General features: G+C 54.4%; 1 protein-coding gene across 1 annotated transcript in view; it reads left to right on the top strand.

Annotated features, from left to right (window-relative positions):
* The window catches only part of ETS1 (ETS proto-oncogene 1, transcription factor), a 77,442-nt gene that overhangs the window by 14,519 nt on the left and 47,695 nt on the right, over window positions 1–15,228 (top strand). The gene's annotated exons all lie outside the window — the stretch shown is intronic.

Genomic DNA, 15,228 nt, shown 5'->3' with positions numbered 1-15,228 from the left:
CCATCCCTTCCCTGGGCCATCCATCCCTTCCCTGGGCCAGCCATCCCTTCCCTGGGCTAGCCATCCCTTCCCTGGGCTAGCCATCCCTTCCCTGGGCCACCCATCCCTTCCCTGGGCCACCCATCCCTTCCCTGGGCCACCCATCCCTTCCCTGGGCCAGCCAGGCTCATCCCTGGGCCAGCCAGGCTCTCCTCACCCTCTTTAACAAATAAGGAGGTGGCAAAGGAAGATGTGCAGGAAGGTGAGGGAAGCATGCTGGGGGAAAAATCAGGGTGAGCCCCCACAGGGAGGGATGCACTGGATGGAAATTCATTCCATGGCTCAGAGAAAGCCCTGCACAAAATCCTGTCCCTTCCCAAGCTGCTGCAGCATTCCCTGGTCCAGGGCTGAGTGAGGGTTCTGGGCTCTGTTGTCACCCTCTGGCTGCTGAGGTGACACAGCCTCTCTGGGTCTGGAGCTGTTTAGGGCCTGACTAGAATGGGGGTTTCTTTTACTTTTCCTTTGGGGATCTCTGGGTATTCCATTGGCTCCAGTTAAGGGCCAGTCCCAGCTGCTGTGCTGGGACACTCTGGGCTCTTGAAGGACACACATCGTTTTCTCTGTTAAGGGCACTTCCCAATCTGTTGGTGGAGAGAGGAGATCCCTCTATGCCTTGGGAATGAATTGCAGGGCTGTGGGATGCCTGTGGTGTGTTTGAGTCTGCTGGGAAGGATGAGCAGTCCCTGCTGTGCTCTCAGGTCAGTGGGAGCTGCAGTGCCTGGTTCCTGTGGATCCTGTTGTTTCCCAGGTGAGGAAAACACAGGCAGGTGTTCCCAGGATGCTCCGTGGTGCTGGGACCTGCTGCAGCTCAGCACTTGGAGAGGTTTATTTGCTCTGAGGTGATAGAATGACAAAAATCCAGGCTTTCGCTTTTCCATTTGTTTCCTGTCTGACTCTGGAAAATTCCCTGTGCCGCCTCTCCAAGACAAAACCCCAGGGACTCCTTGTGCCTTGGTCATCAGCAGAGAATGAGCTCAGAGCTCTTTTCCCACTTGAGCTGCAGACTGGAGACAGCTGGGGATGAGGGATCGTGCTCAGAACAGGGCATTGGTGCCTGGGATGAGGCTGGGGGAAAGCTGGAGTGTTGGTGCATGGGTTTTGGGAGAAGCCTGGACCTTTGTTGAGGTTCTCAGGTCTAACAGGGGGTAGGAGCTCAGCAAGAGGCAAAAGTCAAGTTTGGGCGCTGCAAAAATGAGCAGCAGAGCTGAGAGCTCCAGTGTGCCTTGGAGAAGGGATAGTGGGATGTGGAGTCCAGGAGGAAGGGAACTGAGCATATCCAGTGATGCCTTGAGGCTGCCTGCAGAACAGCTCTCACATTGGGGTGCCCTTGGAGCAGGACTGAGCCCTCTCTAGGGATGGAATGAGCTGGATGTACCTGTTTGGTTTTCCAGAGGAGGAAACCTTCCTGCACCAAACACTTCAAAAGCAAACCTGGCTGGGGAAGAGAGGGGTGTGGTGTTTGAGCTTTCCCAAGACAATGCCTCAAACCATGACCTGTGGGAGCACTGGGCAGCAGAGCACCCTCTCCAGAGGGTTTGGTTGGCCATGGCCAGCCCTTGTATCAGCCCTTGTATCAGCACTTAGGGAGGTTTGCTGGGCTGGTGAGGAGCAGGAAGGGCAGCAGAAGTGAGGACAGATATTTGGAACAGGCTTCCTGAGAAGTGGTGGAATCCCTGTCCTTTGGAGTGTTCAAAGAATGTGTAAATGTGGCACTGGGTGACAGAGTTTGGGCGCTGCAAAAATGAGCAGCAGAGCTGAGAGCTCTGCTCTGAGACCCAGCAGTGCTGGGGGAATGGTTGGACTGGATGGGTTTCTCCTTCTCTTAGAGGGATTCTCCAACCTTTAAGATTCTCTGATTGTGTTTTCCCTCTGGATGGACAATGGGATGCCAGGAGAGCACAGCAGCATGGTCAGAGGGGCTGTGGGGAGTGGGGAATCCGGGACCCTGCAAACAGCCTGATCCCTTCAGCTCCTGGCAGCTCGGAGCACCTCTCTCCCCCTCCAGATGTTCCTTGTGTTTATGGCTGCTGGAGCAAGAGCCTCTCATTAATGTGTTTCTCTCTCTCTCTTCCTCACATCGAAGCCAGAAGTCTCAGCTCTGAGGCTGCAGCTGGGAAGGAGCTGGGGTGAGGGGTGGGAGAGGGGAGGGAGGTGTGCGCCAGCCTCCCGTCCCATTCAACTCCCCCTCCGCTTCCCTCCCCCCGAATCCTCCCAAAATACACATGCCCTGCAAAAAGAAAAACACTGGCAGATTTTTTATTTCAGAAAGTAAACACTTAGGCCATGGGGGTCTGGAGGTTATGGGAAAAGAGGAAACCATTGGGCTAATCAGGCCGGGACACACTTCCCCTGCTGAAATAAAGCAGAAATCGCTGCCTCGCAGGGCGCCGCTGTGGTTAACCCTGGGGCTGCCAGTGCCATGGAGCGTTTTCCCTCAATCCCTGCGATTTGGTGCCTTGTGGTTCTCCCTGGCACTAGCAGTGCTGGGAGCTGGACCCTGCCCACTCGTTTTCCCTCAATCCCTGGGATTTTGGGGCTCGTGGTTAACCCTGGGGCTGCCAGTGCCGTGGAGCTCTGTGAGCTGGATATTGCCCGCAGGTTTTCCCTCAGTCCCTGGGTTCTGGTACCTCATGGCTCACCCTGGTGCTGCCAGTGCTGCAGAGTCCTGGGAGCCCAGACCTGCCCACTCGTTTTTCCTCAATCCCAGTTTTCTGGCCAGGGTGAGGCGTGGGGTGGAATGGGAGCCAGCACTCCGCAGCAGTCCTGTTGTCCTTTGGGAATGAGCCGTTGGGAATTTTTAGTAGGAAATGAATTTTTTCTCTGGTTTATGAGCTATCCTATAGAATTTCATCATTATTCTTGCCTGAGAACTCTGCCTGCCGGCTGCAATCCTCTGCAGAGAGGAAATCTCTCTCTGCTTGGATCAGCGGGATTTGGGCAAATTCTGCAGAGCTTTGAAAGGTTTTCAGAAAGCTCCATTTTCCCATCCTTGCCAGATTTGCATGAGGTGTATAAATGATTGTGGATCCTTCCTGCTCTCTTTTACTCCCGTGTCTGTAGAGCACATGGAATATGGGATCTGGCCAGGAGATGGGAAACCCTTGGTGCTCCTACAAGGAATGGTCTCAGCCCAGGAGCCTTTGTACCAGCTTACAGAGAGATCCTGATTATCCTTCTTGGAGCCTGCATGGCCTTGGACTTCTGAGCTCGTTTCCCCCAGTGCCGAGCTGTGCACTAGGAATGGTGTCAGCCCCAGGTGTGACACCTTCTGCAGCTCTGTGTGTTCTTGGAAAGGCTGGATCGCTAAGCAGGAACATTTATGAGTGAATATCAGAGAGTGGCGGCTGCTGGGAGCCGGGGCTGTTCCATCAGACCTTGTCCCAGGGATTGCTGACTCCCTTTTCATCCTGCTGGGGTTGTCAGAGACCCCGGGGAGACAGGAACAGATCCCTGCTGCCCCCAGGAACCCCAGATTGCCCAGTCCCTGAGGGACTCTGAGCTGTCCCACGAGCCTTCCCTCTGCCTGGAATCGCTCAGCGGGGCCTGCAAGCAAAAGCGGCACGGAACAATCTGTAGGCAAGGGAAAGTGATCTTTCCATCAGAGCAGGAAAGGTTTCCCTGAGCCCTGGAGTGTGAGCGGGGGTGGTGAAAGGTGCAGTCACCGGTTCCTTGAGCCATCAGCCCCGCTCTTGCAACATTCCCAGCAGGAGGCAAATCCCAGATAGCCGCAGCAGGGAGCTGCAGACCTGCCGGGTCCCACCCTGCTATCTCAAGAATGCATTTGAACAGGAGCTGTTTCTGCAGCCTCTGGAGCTCGGGGCTTCAGATGGAAATCAACTTCCAGAGACAGTCCCACGGGGCAAATTTCAGAATTTTTGGAGTTGGTGTTCAGCTCAGATAAGCCCTTGAGAGCACAGATACTTTATCTGAGCCTTATCTCAGCTATTTGCATCACTTCAGCCTCAGAAACTGCTGTCAGACGTTTGGGGAGGGAGGTGGGGAGGGGGGCAATTAGAATGGTCTGTCGGTTCTTTTAATTGCTTTTTCCAACACAGAGACACTTCCAGGAGGATGGGACTGCCCTGTGCCCCAGCACAGCTCTGGGAGCTTGTCCAGGCTGGAGAGGGGAAGAGCAGGAAGAAGTGCCAGGCTTAGAGAAGGAAGAACAGCATTAGGAAGATATTTCCTTGAAAGCCCTGTAAGGGATTGCATCTCTTTGCTCTCCTAAAATGAGACAGAAATCAGCCAGAGCTGCCCCTGCTGTTAGTTGGGAATGGAAATGATTCCTCCTTTTCCGAGCAGAGCCAGGGCTGAGTTTTCTGAAGGAGCTCTCTGCACCTCATTTTCAAGAGCCTGCTTTGTGCCTGTGATGTTTCTCACCTTTCCTGGAGCCTCTGGGGGGAAATCTGGGATCCCTGATCTCTTGCTGCTCTCCCAGATCCCTCTCCATCCCAGCTTTGCAGCTGTTGGACTGCAAGGGCCCCACAGTGGAACCTCCTCTTCCCAGAGGGTGGGGAGGCTTCATTCACCCAAGCTCCCAGTCCTGGTGACTCTTCCCAGCACCCATCCTCATGGAATCAGAGAATCCCAGAATAGTTTGGGCTGGGGGACCTTAAAGCTCAACTAGTTTCCTAGTCAGGGATACCTCCCACTGGATCAGGCTGCTCCAAGTCCTGTCCAGCCTGGCTTTTTATGGAAGAAGGCTTCTCAGGGATAAGATCTAGGAGCCCAGACTGAGCCTTTGGAAGACCTTGGCTATATCACTTACCAGAAAGTCTTTAGGCATCTAAACCCCACTGCCTTCCATTGGAGTGAGATCCCTAAATCCCTGCAGCCGCTCCCGTGAGCCCCTGCACAGCAGTTTCTCACGTTGGATATGCAGATGATTAATTCAGTGCACATTTTATTGCCATACTTAATTCAGTGAGGTCAGGAGAGTGGCTGAGGGTCCCTGGAGAGCGGGGCTGTGCAAGTGCTTCGGATTACACACAGAAAGAGACGTCTGAAGTGATCCTTGGCTGCTGGCTGGCCGGCCTGGAGCTGCCTGCAGTGTCCCCAGCACGTGCTGGAGTTTCCCAGCCCTCGGGATGGACCTTCCCCCGTGGGCTTTGGGATCAATAAGCTTTGGAAAAGCTGCAGTGGGTCAGTTGTTGGCTGCTTGGCCAGAGCTGGAAGGTGGCTCCTCTGTGTGCAGCTGGTCCTGGGGAGGCACAGGCCTCTGTGGAAGCAGGCAGGGGTGAAGAGGTCCCTGTGTTGGGGTGATGGATTTCCTGGGGCACATTCAGGGGTCACTCTCTTGCCTGTCTCCAAAATGGCTTTGGTGAGGTGTGGGAACAGCTTGGGATGGAGGGTGGACTTTGCACATGGGCTTATTTCCAGTTTTAGGCTCACAAAAGGAGCTTCTCTGTGCTCTGGGAGCTGTCTTTGGAGACCTCTGATCCCCTTTTAGAGACAGGGCTCCTCGTTTGATGTTTTTCCTTCCCCTGTGATGCTGCAAGGGAAGGTTGGGATGCAAAGCTGGGATCTCCACAAATCCCTGTCGGGAGGGTGGAGCCCAGTGGGGGTTGGTCTTTTCTCAGGTGTAACAAGGGACTGGCCGAGGGAAAACAGCCTCAGGTTGTGCCAGGGTTTGGTATTTAGGAAAAATGGAGAAAATAAACTGCTCCACCAAAGGGGAGATTTGATTTCTAAGGAAAATCCAGCCCAAACTGCTTCTCCTTAACTCAGCAGCTCTTTTTCAGGAGTCAGGAAAGCCTTTCTCCCAGGTCTGTGTGATTCACTCTCCACATCTGAGGTTCAAGTGGGGCCAGGGGGCTCTTGCTTGGTCAAACTGATGTCAGCATTGAGGTAGAAAAGGAAAAAAAGGGAGAGATGCCCCAAGGGAGCCTTTTCATGGAAAAATTCTAATTTGGTCAGTTCCAGGCATCTTGCAGCAGAGTCTGCGCTTGGGAGATTTCAACCCAGTTTTCCAGACTCCAGAGGCAGGACTAATTCTGGAAGGCAGTGATGGAAATAAAGCTGGCATCTCCTCCTGCCTGCATCAGCTCCTCACCACAAGCAACCTTGGGGTATCTGAGACATCTCCAGAGGTGACCAGACCTGCTCTTCCTCTGCTTTGCATCCAGCCTGGGCCTGACCCCAGGAGGGCAGAGGCCTCTTGTGTCTGGCAGCTCTGGCTGTGTTTCCATCCAGGCAAACATCCACTCCAAGGAAGGAGGAGCAGTTTTCCTTGCTCTGCAGTAATCAGACTGACAGGATAATGAGGCAGCCCAGTAGCTTTGCTTTGCCTTCCCCCTGTGCCGAGTCCCAGGCTGGGTGTCAGCTCAGTCCCCATATCTTGAGGAAAAACCTCTCTTTTTTTCCCCTTTTCTCCTTGTTGCTGCCAAAAGTGACAGATTGTTGGCCGGAAATCATCAATATTTTGTCAAAACCAAATCCAAATATTTCCAGCCAAACCTCAGCGTTTTCTGGTGCTGATGCAAAAACAAATCTCCGTGGGAAATGCCAGCAGGGAAAGCAGATGGAGCAATGGGCTGGAGCTCTGTCCTGGCTCTCTGGTTGGGATGTGCGGCCGAGGGGCTGCGAGGCGCGGGGTGCTTGAACCCAGGAGCTAAATTTGGGCTGCTCTGTGTTTATTCAGAGCTCAGTGGTGTAAACAGCCGTGCTCTGCTGACCTGCACGAGCAGCCTGGCCTGGCCAGTTCATCCCACAGAGTCTGGAGCGCAGCAAGCACCGAGATTCCCTCCCTGCTTTCCAGGAGCAGGATGTGCTGCTTCAGCCCAGCCCCACTGAGCTCAGGGAGGGATTTTAGAGGTTTCACCCTGCCCTTCTCCCCCACATTTGCTTCCAGCCCCTGTGTTTAGCAGAGCCATGCTTCCACAGGCATCCCTCTTCCCAAATCCCTGCCCTGAGCTCCAGTGGCACTGGATCGTGGTGGGAGGAGTTTCCCCTCCACAACCACCTGAAGTCAGGGATTTTGGGGCTCTCCCACGCCTGCCAAGAGCACCTCGCCCTCACTGGCTGTCGCTGCAGCTCCTCACTTCATTAGCACCAGGGATGTTTATAAATGGCAGGATAATATTTTTCATTTCCAGTTTGGGTTTCCAGGGCAGCCACTTTCTGAAGCACTTAGGAAGTTTAGAGAAGATGAGGTTATATAAACGATTTTTTCCCCCTGGGCCCTTATTAATCAAGTGGCTGTGGAGCCATTCCCAGAGCTTTGGGATTGAGGGCACTGGCTGGGTGAGGGGAGGCAGCTTTTTCTTGGCTCCCACCCTTTATTTGGGAGTTGGGGATGAATCCTTCTCTCAGACCTGGCTGTGGGGTTTGAAGGTGGCTGGAGGGCTGAGGAGGCTGCTCCTGGGTTATGTGAAACTGTGTTTGGGGCTGGACTCTTGTGTGGCCCCTTCTGGACCTTTGTGTGAGCCATGGCACATCTTTTAATGATGTTTTTCCTGGCCCTTTGGATGCATGCCTGTAAAACTCGGTTATTTGGTGTAAAACCTTTGCATTTCCTGAGTGCAGGGCAAATAAGATTTCAACAACAGTGTGCATTGAGTTGGTCCCTGTGCTTTTCCAATGAAACCCTATGGGTGTGCATGTACACTGATGAATAATTCCCTGATGCATTCCCAAAGCTTCCCAGCTTTTTCCCACCCAAGCTCCACCAGCAGCTGCTCCCCAGGGTGGTTTGGAAAACAGGAGCCAGCTTTGCTTCCCATTAGAATGAAACCAAGCTCTGCCTCCTCCTCCTCTTCCATGTCCTTCCTCACACTCCCTCCTCCCCACAAAGGATGAGGACCGGGGATTTTTTGTTTTCCCTGGGTGGATGGAGCTCTGTCTGCAGCAGCAGGTCCAGCTGCTTCCAGCCTGGAGCTGCAGGTCCACAGAAAATCAGCTCATTAATCTGCTGCCCCACCTTCTCAATCCTCCAGCCAGGCTCTTCCAGTATGGGAATGGTGACTGAAATAGCCAGGGGTGGGAAATGATGATTTAAAGGGGGTAAAAGGGATATTTGCAAATATTGCTGACTGGGGCCTTGACAGAAAGAAACTGAATTTCTTCTGGGTTTTGGGAGTGTGTGAGGAAAGGTGCTGAACATCTGGAGTGATTTAGGAGTTCTGGGCTGTTGTGCTGGAGCTCAGACCAAGGAACTGGGCTGGGATGAGGAGCAAATCCTCCTGTGGTTTTGGCTCCAGCTGGTGCAGGTTGTGTGTTCCAAATGTCCACGCTCACCTGCCCCAGGGATGGTTGTGGTGGCCCAGGACATTTCAGGCAGCCCTGGGGTGTCTGATGCATCATCTGAGTGGATTTTCTTCACTTCCCAGAACTCCTTTTCAGATTGTAAGGAAACTCCAAGCACCAGAGATTTTGTTTCATCTCACAGAACACAATTTGGCTTCCTAACTTCCCTTTGGCCTCATCCTCATTCACGACCTTCCCCTCCCACAGAATCCTCCTAGAAGAGGTGAACTAACTGGGTGAAAAGAGCTTGTTAACAAATTACTTTTAATAGGCCTTTTTTTTTTTTTTTTCTTTCCATTTTGCAATTCCTTCCCATATTAAAGTGCAAAAATAGAAAGTTTTCGCTCTGGTTGAATGACACAACATTTTCCTTGTTTGTTTTCTTTCCACTGCTTTAACCCAACAAGTGTGGGAAAAGCAAAAAAAAAAAAAAAAAACAAAAAACCAAAAAGCCCTACAACAAACTGGTCTGTATCAGCCAGGAACATATTTAGAAAAAATATTTACATCTGATTTTTTTCCTTGAGCCACCAGCAAAGCATGAAAAATAATAGATAAATCATCTGTTTTCATGGCTTTTGTGAGGTGGATAGGGAAGGAGCGTGTGCTGAACCCTCCTGGGAGCCCAGCATCTCTGTTCAACAGCTTCCTGAAGATGGGATGAGGGAATGGCTTCGGACTGGAGGAGGGTGGGTTTAATGGGATATTGGGAAGGAGATAATCCCTGGGAGGGTGGGGAGGCCCCGGCACAAAGAAGCTGCGGCTGCCCCTGGATCCCTGGCAGTGTCCAAGGCCGGGTCGGACGGGGCTTGGAGCAGCCTGGGACAGGGGAAGGTGTCCCTGCCATGGCAGGGGTGGCACCGCGTGGGCTTTAAGGTCCCTTAAAGTCCTGAAATCCCCGGCGCTGCTGCCCGTGGCTGTCCCGGGGTGAACACATCCCCTCGGGAGCCGCAGCTCCAGCCCAGCAGCTGCCTGCTCCCATTCACACCCGCAAGGATTTAGGGCCTCGGCGAGCTAATCAGGAGACGCTCCCGGGGAGAGAGGCGTGTTATTTAATTAGCTGTACAATGGGCTGGCTGGGAGGCACGTGGTGCCTCTGATGGCAGGAGATAGATGTCCTTTTAGCCGGGCTAATTGTTGGGAAATAGCGGGGGCTTTGTTCAGCCCCAGCGTGGGCTCTGTGATCTCGCAGAGCCCAGGGGCTGCCCGCTTATAACTTTAGACAGATCCATTCAAGCCTGGCCCACAGCGAGGGGCAGAACAAGCCGGGCATTGTTGCAGAGCCAGGAGCGGCGGCCAAGAAAACCACCCCGAAAAACCCAAACACGTGTAGGGAGGAATATTTCCCTGGCGTTTATTCACTGCCGGGCCAGGTTGCCAAGCGCGGACAATTGCGGGAGAGGAGGTTTTCCCTCTTTGGGACACGTTTGCAGGCGGATCCCTCACCCCAGGAGCGCTGCTGGGGATGGCTCTGCTGGCACAGCCTCCCTGCAGAGAGCAGCTCCAGGGCTGCGGCTCTCAGCCGGGAATTCCCGAGCTCTGGGCACGGTGTACATGGGATAACGCTGCCCAGCCCTGAATTATCTCTCCAGGCTGTGTGCACCTGTCCTCTCACCTTGCTGGGACAGTGCTTTGGGACGGAGGGACCTTGGCTGTTGGATCTTGCTTGGTTTTGCCTCCCAGGTCCTGTGGAACAAGGGATGGAAATCCCAGTTCTCTCTCCTGAGCTCTCCCCTCAAATCTCTTTTTGGAGGCCCCATCACGGTCCCCAGCCCCCTGAGCTTTTCCTTTGGGACTGCTGAACTCCCGGCTCCTTGGGGAGGGAGAAAATGTCATTAAAGAAAGGGATGGAGGCATGAAGGTGGAAATGTGACCATCACTTGTGTTCCATCACTTGAACCCCTCTGTCCTCGCCTCGGTGTTACCCTGGGGCTCACTGCAGTCCCGTGGTTTATTTTCCTGGGCTGATCACTTCCAACTGGGCGTGAGCCTGGGATTTTCCTGGTGGCTGCCACTTCTCAGGCTGTGGATTCTATACCAGAGCTCGGAGCTGGCCTCCCTTGGGAGGTGCCTGTGTGTCTCTTGGTCCTTGATAAAGTGAAATGTGGTTGCCCCTCGGTGTTTGGTGAAGCTATAGGTGGTGTTTTGGTGGAGATGGGTCTTTGAAAGATGGAAAGGGCAGGTAAATGTCAGTGATCACAGTCTGGCTGTCAGGAGACCATTTCTGAGCAGTGCCTCGAGTATCCCAGGGAAGCGAATTTCAAGGGCTATGAGGGATCAGTTCAGTAAGGAGAGACTGGTGAATGCCAAGAGCACAGCCACAAGCAGAGCTGTGCTGTTAAACCTGAGCTGCTTTGTGCTCTGAAGGAGAGAGATCTGAGGCCAGGGAGAGAGCAAAGGCGAGGGAGGTGTCCTGCAGGTGAGATTTGATGTGTATGGGCTGCACATGCTCGGTGTAATTGAGAATATCGGCAGTTCAACAGCAAAACCCTTCAGGATGTGCTCGCCACGAGCTCAGGGCCGTGCCTGGAGGGGAGAGGGAGAATGTCCGGAGAGCAAACAGCGGCTTACGAGGATTTTCCGTTCAGCTGCTTCCAGCAGGGCCACGAGTGAGTGACAGCAGCCCCGGCGACAGAATTCCCGTCAGATGGCACTGCCGGAGCCCGGAGCAGCCCCTCGGGATGAGCAGCTCTGGGAAGCCAGGAGCGGGAGGCACTTGGAGATGCTCAAGCAGCCTGCGAGGCTGGCTCGGCTCTCCCGGCGTGGCCAGGGCTGATCTGCCGGCTGATCTCCGTGTGCCGAGCCCTGACCCCCGCTGGCCACAAAGCGGCTTTTGTGAGCCCTCCCCGCCGGCACTTAATGAGAGCCGGAGCCGCGGAGGCTCGGAGCCCGGGGACAGTCGCTCACAGGAGCGCATTGTGGCAGCGATGGCTCGGGGCTGGAGATCCCAGCGGGAACACTGCCCTGCTTCTCCTGCCGCCAGCGCCCAGGCTGCGGCACCGCCCGAGCCTCCAGCCCCGCAGCGAGGGGACCCCGGGGCCACATCTGGGGCACGGGGAAGCCACGCTCGGGCCACGGCCATCACCTCCGCGAGCCCTGGTGCTGGGGGAGCGGCCCGGGCCCGCAGGAGGTGCCACTACCGAGCCCTGCTTCCATGCCCCAGCCAAAATCCGGGGCTGGAGCCAGCAGGGCTAACCCAGCCTCCTCCTACCGAAATACTCCAATACTTCCCAGCTATTACAGCGCTTGAAAGAATTTCTCGTATCATTTTAAATTCCAGGAAAGGTCTCTCCCAGGGGAACGGCCGTGGCAGCTGCCTGCTCTTTCCTCTCATTGCACAGGGCCACCTCCACACCCAGGGCCACCTCCCTGCTCTTTCCTTTCTTGGACTGGTGGCTGCTGCTCCTTCCAACAATGTCCCCGTTACGATAAATCCTTTCATGTCTCCGTTTCTCCCTGGAATTGCAGGACACTTTTTTTGTTTTTTGTTTTTTTATTTCTTTTTTATTTTCTTTTTCCTTTCCCCTTTGCTCCCGATTTTTGTCTCATGCCCTCTGGGTATTGTTTACTTGACAAAACATCAAACCTAATCCCTGACCGCTCGCGGTCATTAAAAATCCCATGGCAGTTTTGGGGAAGGCTCCAATTTGGCTAATTACATTCTGCCATAAATATCCCCCTGCAGTTTTAATTGGATATGGTGTTCTTCATTTCCTGGCCATTACAGCTGGATGGATGTTCCACGTTATTACGTGGCCGTTGTATTTCTCCCCAGCTTTTGGGAGCAGCAGTGCTCAGAAAACCTCTCTCTCCAGATCAGAGGTTACACCTAATTCCTGCAGGAATGAGAATGGGGAAATGTGAGGGATAGGAGAAGCTGCCCCAGCTCCACGACATCTGAAGGAGAGTCAGCAGCTGCCCTGGGCTGGGACAGGAGTGAATTTGGCCGTGGAGAAGTGAAAGAGCCGTCCCAGCCAGGAGAGAGGTCATGGAAGAGCTGTCCTTGCAGTCTGAAATCACAGCAAATGCTCCTAACACCTTTCCTCAGTGCTAAATGAACAATAATTATTATTGTTCCGTTAAGCCAAGGTTAGTCGGGAGCCCGAGGAACAATGGGGCATTACTGCCCATCCTTTCTTTGTTGGCAGGGAGGACAGATGGTTATCGCCCATCCTGGGGCTGCAGGGCCGTTCTCCAGCCCCGCACCCTCCCTCCCGGACAGAGCCCGAATGGACATTAACGCTCCAGAGCGACACAGTGGAAAACGAGGGTGAGACTTGGATGGGGAAAAGGAAAGATTTTCCTAAAGCCTGTGAGCAGCAAATAGGAACCAGTTGCTGAGGCGAAGTCATGTTTGGCAGGTCTTGGACTCGGAATGGTCACATCCCAGCTGAAGAAACTAATCAATGGATTCCTTCCATGCCTTCTGTGAACACTGAGCCATTGAGCGGCTCAGCTGGAGCTCAGAGCCAGGGCTTTCATGTTGCAGCTCTGAAGTGAACACAAATTAAGGCGGCTGCTGGGATGGAGTTCGAAGGAGAGGTTCAGCTGCCCTGGGAGGAAACCTCTGTCCGCAGCCACTCTGCTCTCTTCCTCCCCTTTGGGGATTTTTAGCCCGGTGTTACTTTTGGAAGCATTTCCAGTTTCCCTGCGTGTAGGGATTGCCATGCCTTGCACCAGCAAAATGGACCACAGGTTTGGGGAGGCACAAGGGGGTGAGGCAAAGCTCAGAGCTCCTCTGCAGCCATCCTGCACCAAGCTGGGCTCAGTGACACTGGCTTTGTGGGATCAGGGCTCAGCCAGGATGCCAAGAGCGTGTGGATCTCTCCTAATTAAAACCACGCAAGCTGTGAGAAAGGCCTTTGTTAGAGCCTCTGTCCAGGTCCAGAAGAGAAGAATCTCCAGTACAGGTGCCCTGGAGATCAGCCAGTCCTCGAGGCTGTAACACTGCAGGAGAGGCTGAGCCAAAAGCATCGGCCCAGGGGAGCAAGGCTAGAGCAGAGACACCTCAGGGCTGCCTCCTCTGTCGCTGCATCGCGATCTGTGGTGGCTCCATCCAGGGCCTCTGTGCCCAGGAGAGCCTCGTGCTGTGTCCCAGCCTGCTGGGCGAGTCCCAGTGACCCCGCAGCGCCTCCTGCTCTGTGTCGCTCCTGGGGCTGTGGTTTGTGCAGCCCCGCCCGGGGGGGTCACTGGGACCGCAGGTGCTTTCTGATGGCTCCGGCAGGCAGCTGCACAAAGCTGCACCCCCAGGCACCCCCAGGCAGCCCCAGGCAGCCCCCTCCTCTCCCTGCCGCGGGACCCCAGCCCAGCCCAGCGCGGGAAGGGAAGGGAAGGACTGGTGGCTCTGATAACTGCATCAGGTTTCTCTTCCCAAGCCTGCTCTGGAGGGATCACAGATCAGACAGAAAGGCAGCTGTTTCTCCTGAATCCCCTTTTGATTTTCAACAAGGAACATTCTGCTAAATCTTCTCTCTCTAGTTTCTTCCTTCAATCGTTGCTGTATGGGGAAGAAAGAAACCCAAACTGAGGGCAGGTGCAAGCACGTGATCCTGTCCCCTGGAGGGACCACATTTTATCCTTGCAGCCATCCTCTTCCCACCTCCGGATTTCCAGGTTCATTCCTGTGGTAGGTTTCAAACCTCCAGCTGAGGTTTCCAGCCCTGTGCTCTGAGCATGGCTCAGGTTCTCCCGAGCCCTCGGGAATCAGTGGAGGAAGGTTTTTTCATCACAGCAAATTCCTCCACTGCTGCAGGAATAGCTTGCCCAGAACTGATCTTGCAAGTAAATTGGAAACAAGATTGCCTGTAAAACTGGGAACGTGAGAGGCTGTCACTGGGTGAGGAAGATGAACTTTGGGCTCCCTGTCCAGCTTTGCCAGCTCTCAGCCCTCCTGCTGCTCCTTGCCTTGGCCAAGCTGTGTGTGCAGCCAGAGCTGGCTCTCCTCGTCTGGCCCCGGCACCTCGCAGCTTCTTTCAGTTGCACAAACTCTCCTGCTATAAATACGCCCAGGTGCCTGAGAAAGGCCCGGCTGCAGAAGCAAAATAATCTGAGCTGCAGTGTTTGCATCTGCAGCTCATCTTTTGGGGCCTTGGGAGGTTTCAGGGGTGTTTGCAAGCTGGACCCTGGTCCACCCTAAGGGCTGGGCAGTGACTGTGACCCTGGGCAGCTGCTCCTGCGGGCCTGTGCTCACTCAAGCCCATCTTTGATGAGAGCAGCCCGATCTGTGCCAGAGTCGGAAGCTGTTAAAGACTTTCGGAGTGACAGAACCACAAGAGCTGGTTGCTAATGACTTTTTTTCTCCCTACCGGTAAGCTGACATCTCTGAGTCATACTCTCCTTCTGCTGTGCCGTTTGTGGTCTGAAGTTTGTGCTACCTAAATACAATCAAATAGATTTCATGTGAAAACCGATATTCTTCTGTTAACTCCGTGCTGTGCTGGCTTGACGCTCATCTTGCATCTTAAAGATGCTTTTTATCCAGTCAGTTCCCAGCTGTCTTTGGCCTCCCACCTGTACCAAGCAGGCCTGGGAACAAGCACCCCTGGCTGTCACCCAGCACAGCACAACGTGCACTGTTCTGCCCTGGCTCTGCCCCGGAGTTTGGATGTGCTCGTGGGTGGGGGAGGATCAGGCTGCTCCAGGCGGGATGATGGGAACGTGAAGGGGTGATGGAAATGCGAGGAGATGATGTGGGCATGAAGGGGTGATGGGAGCTGAAGGGGTGAGTGTGAAAGGCAGCGGTTCATGTCGAGACAGGCACGGTGAAGACAACCGGCCCGATTTCAACCATCGGTTTCTGGCAGCGGCTCCAGCCAGGGCTGCCTGCAGCCAGCGTGCTCAGACTCTTATCCCGTCGTGTTTGGGGGCCGGGATGCGAGCAGAGGCCCTGGGTGCGCTGCCCCCGCTCCATCCCCGGTCCCCCGCTCCATCCCCGGTCCCCCGCTC

The sequence above is a fragment of the Parus major genome, chromosome 24 (genome assembly GCF_001522545.3).
Source record: "Parus major isolate Abel chromosome 24, Parus_major1.1, whole genome shotgun sequence".
Taxonomy (NCBI): domain Eukaryota; kingdom Metazoa; phylum Chordata; class Aves; order Passeriformes; family Paridae; genus Parus; species Parus major.
This window is presented reverse-complemented; position numbering and strand designations above follow the sequence as displayed.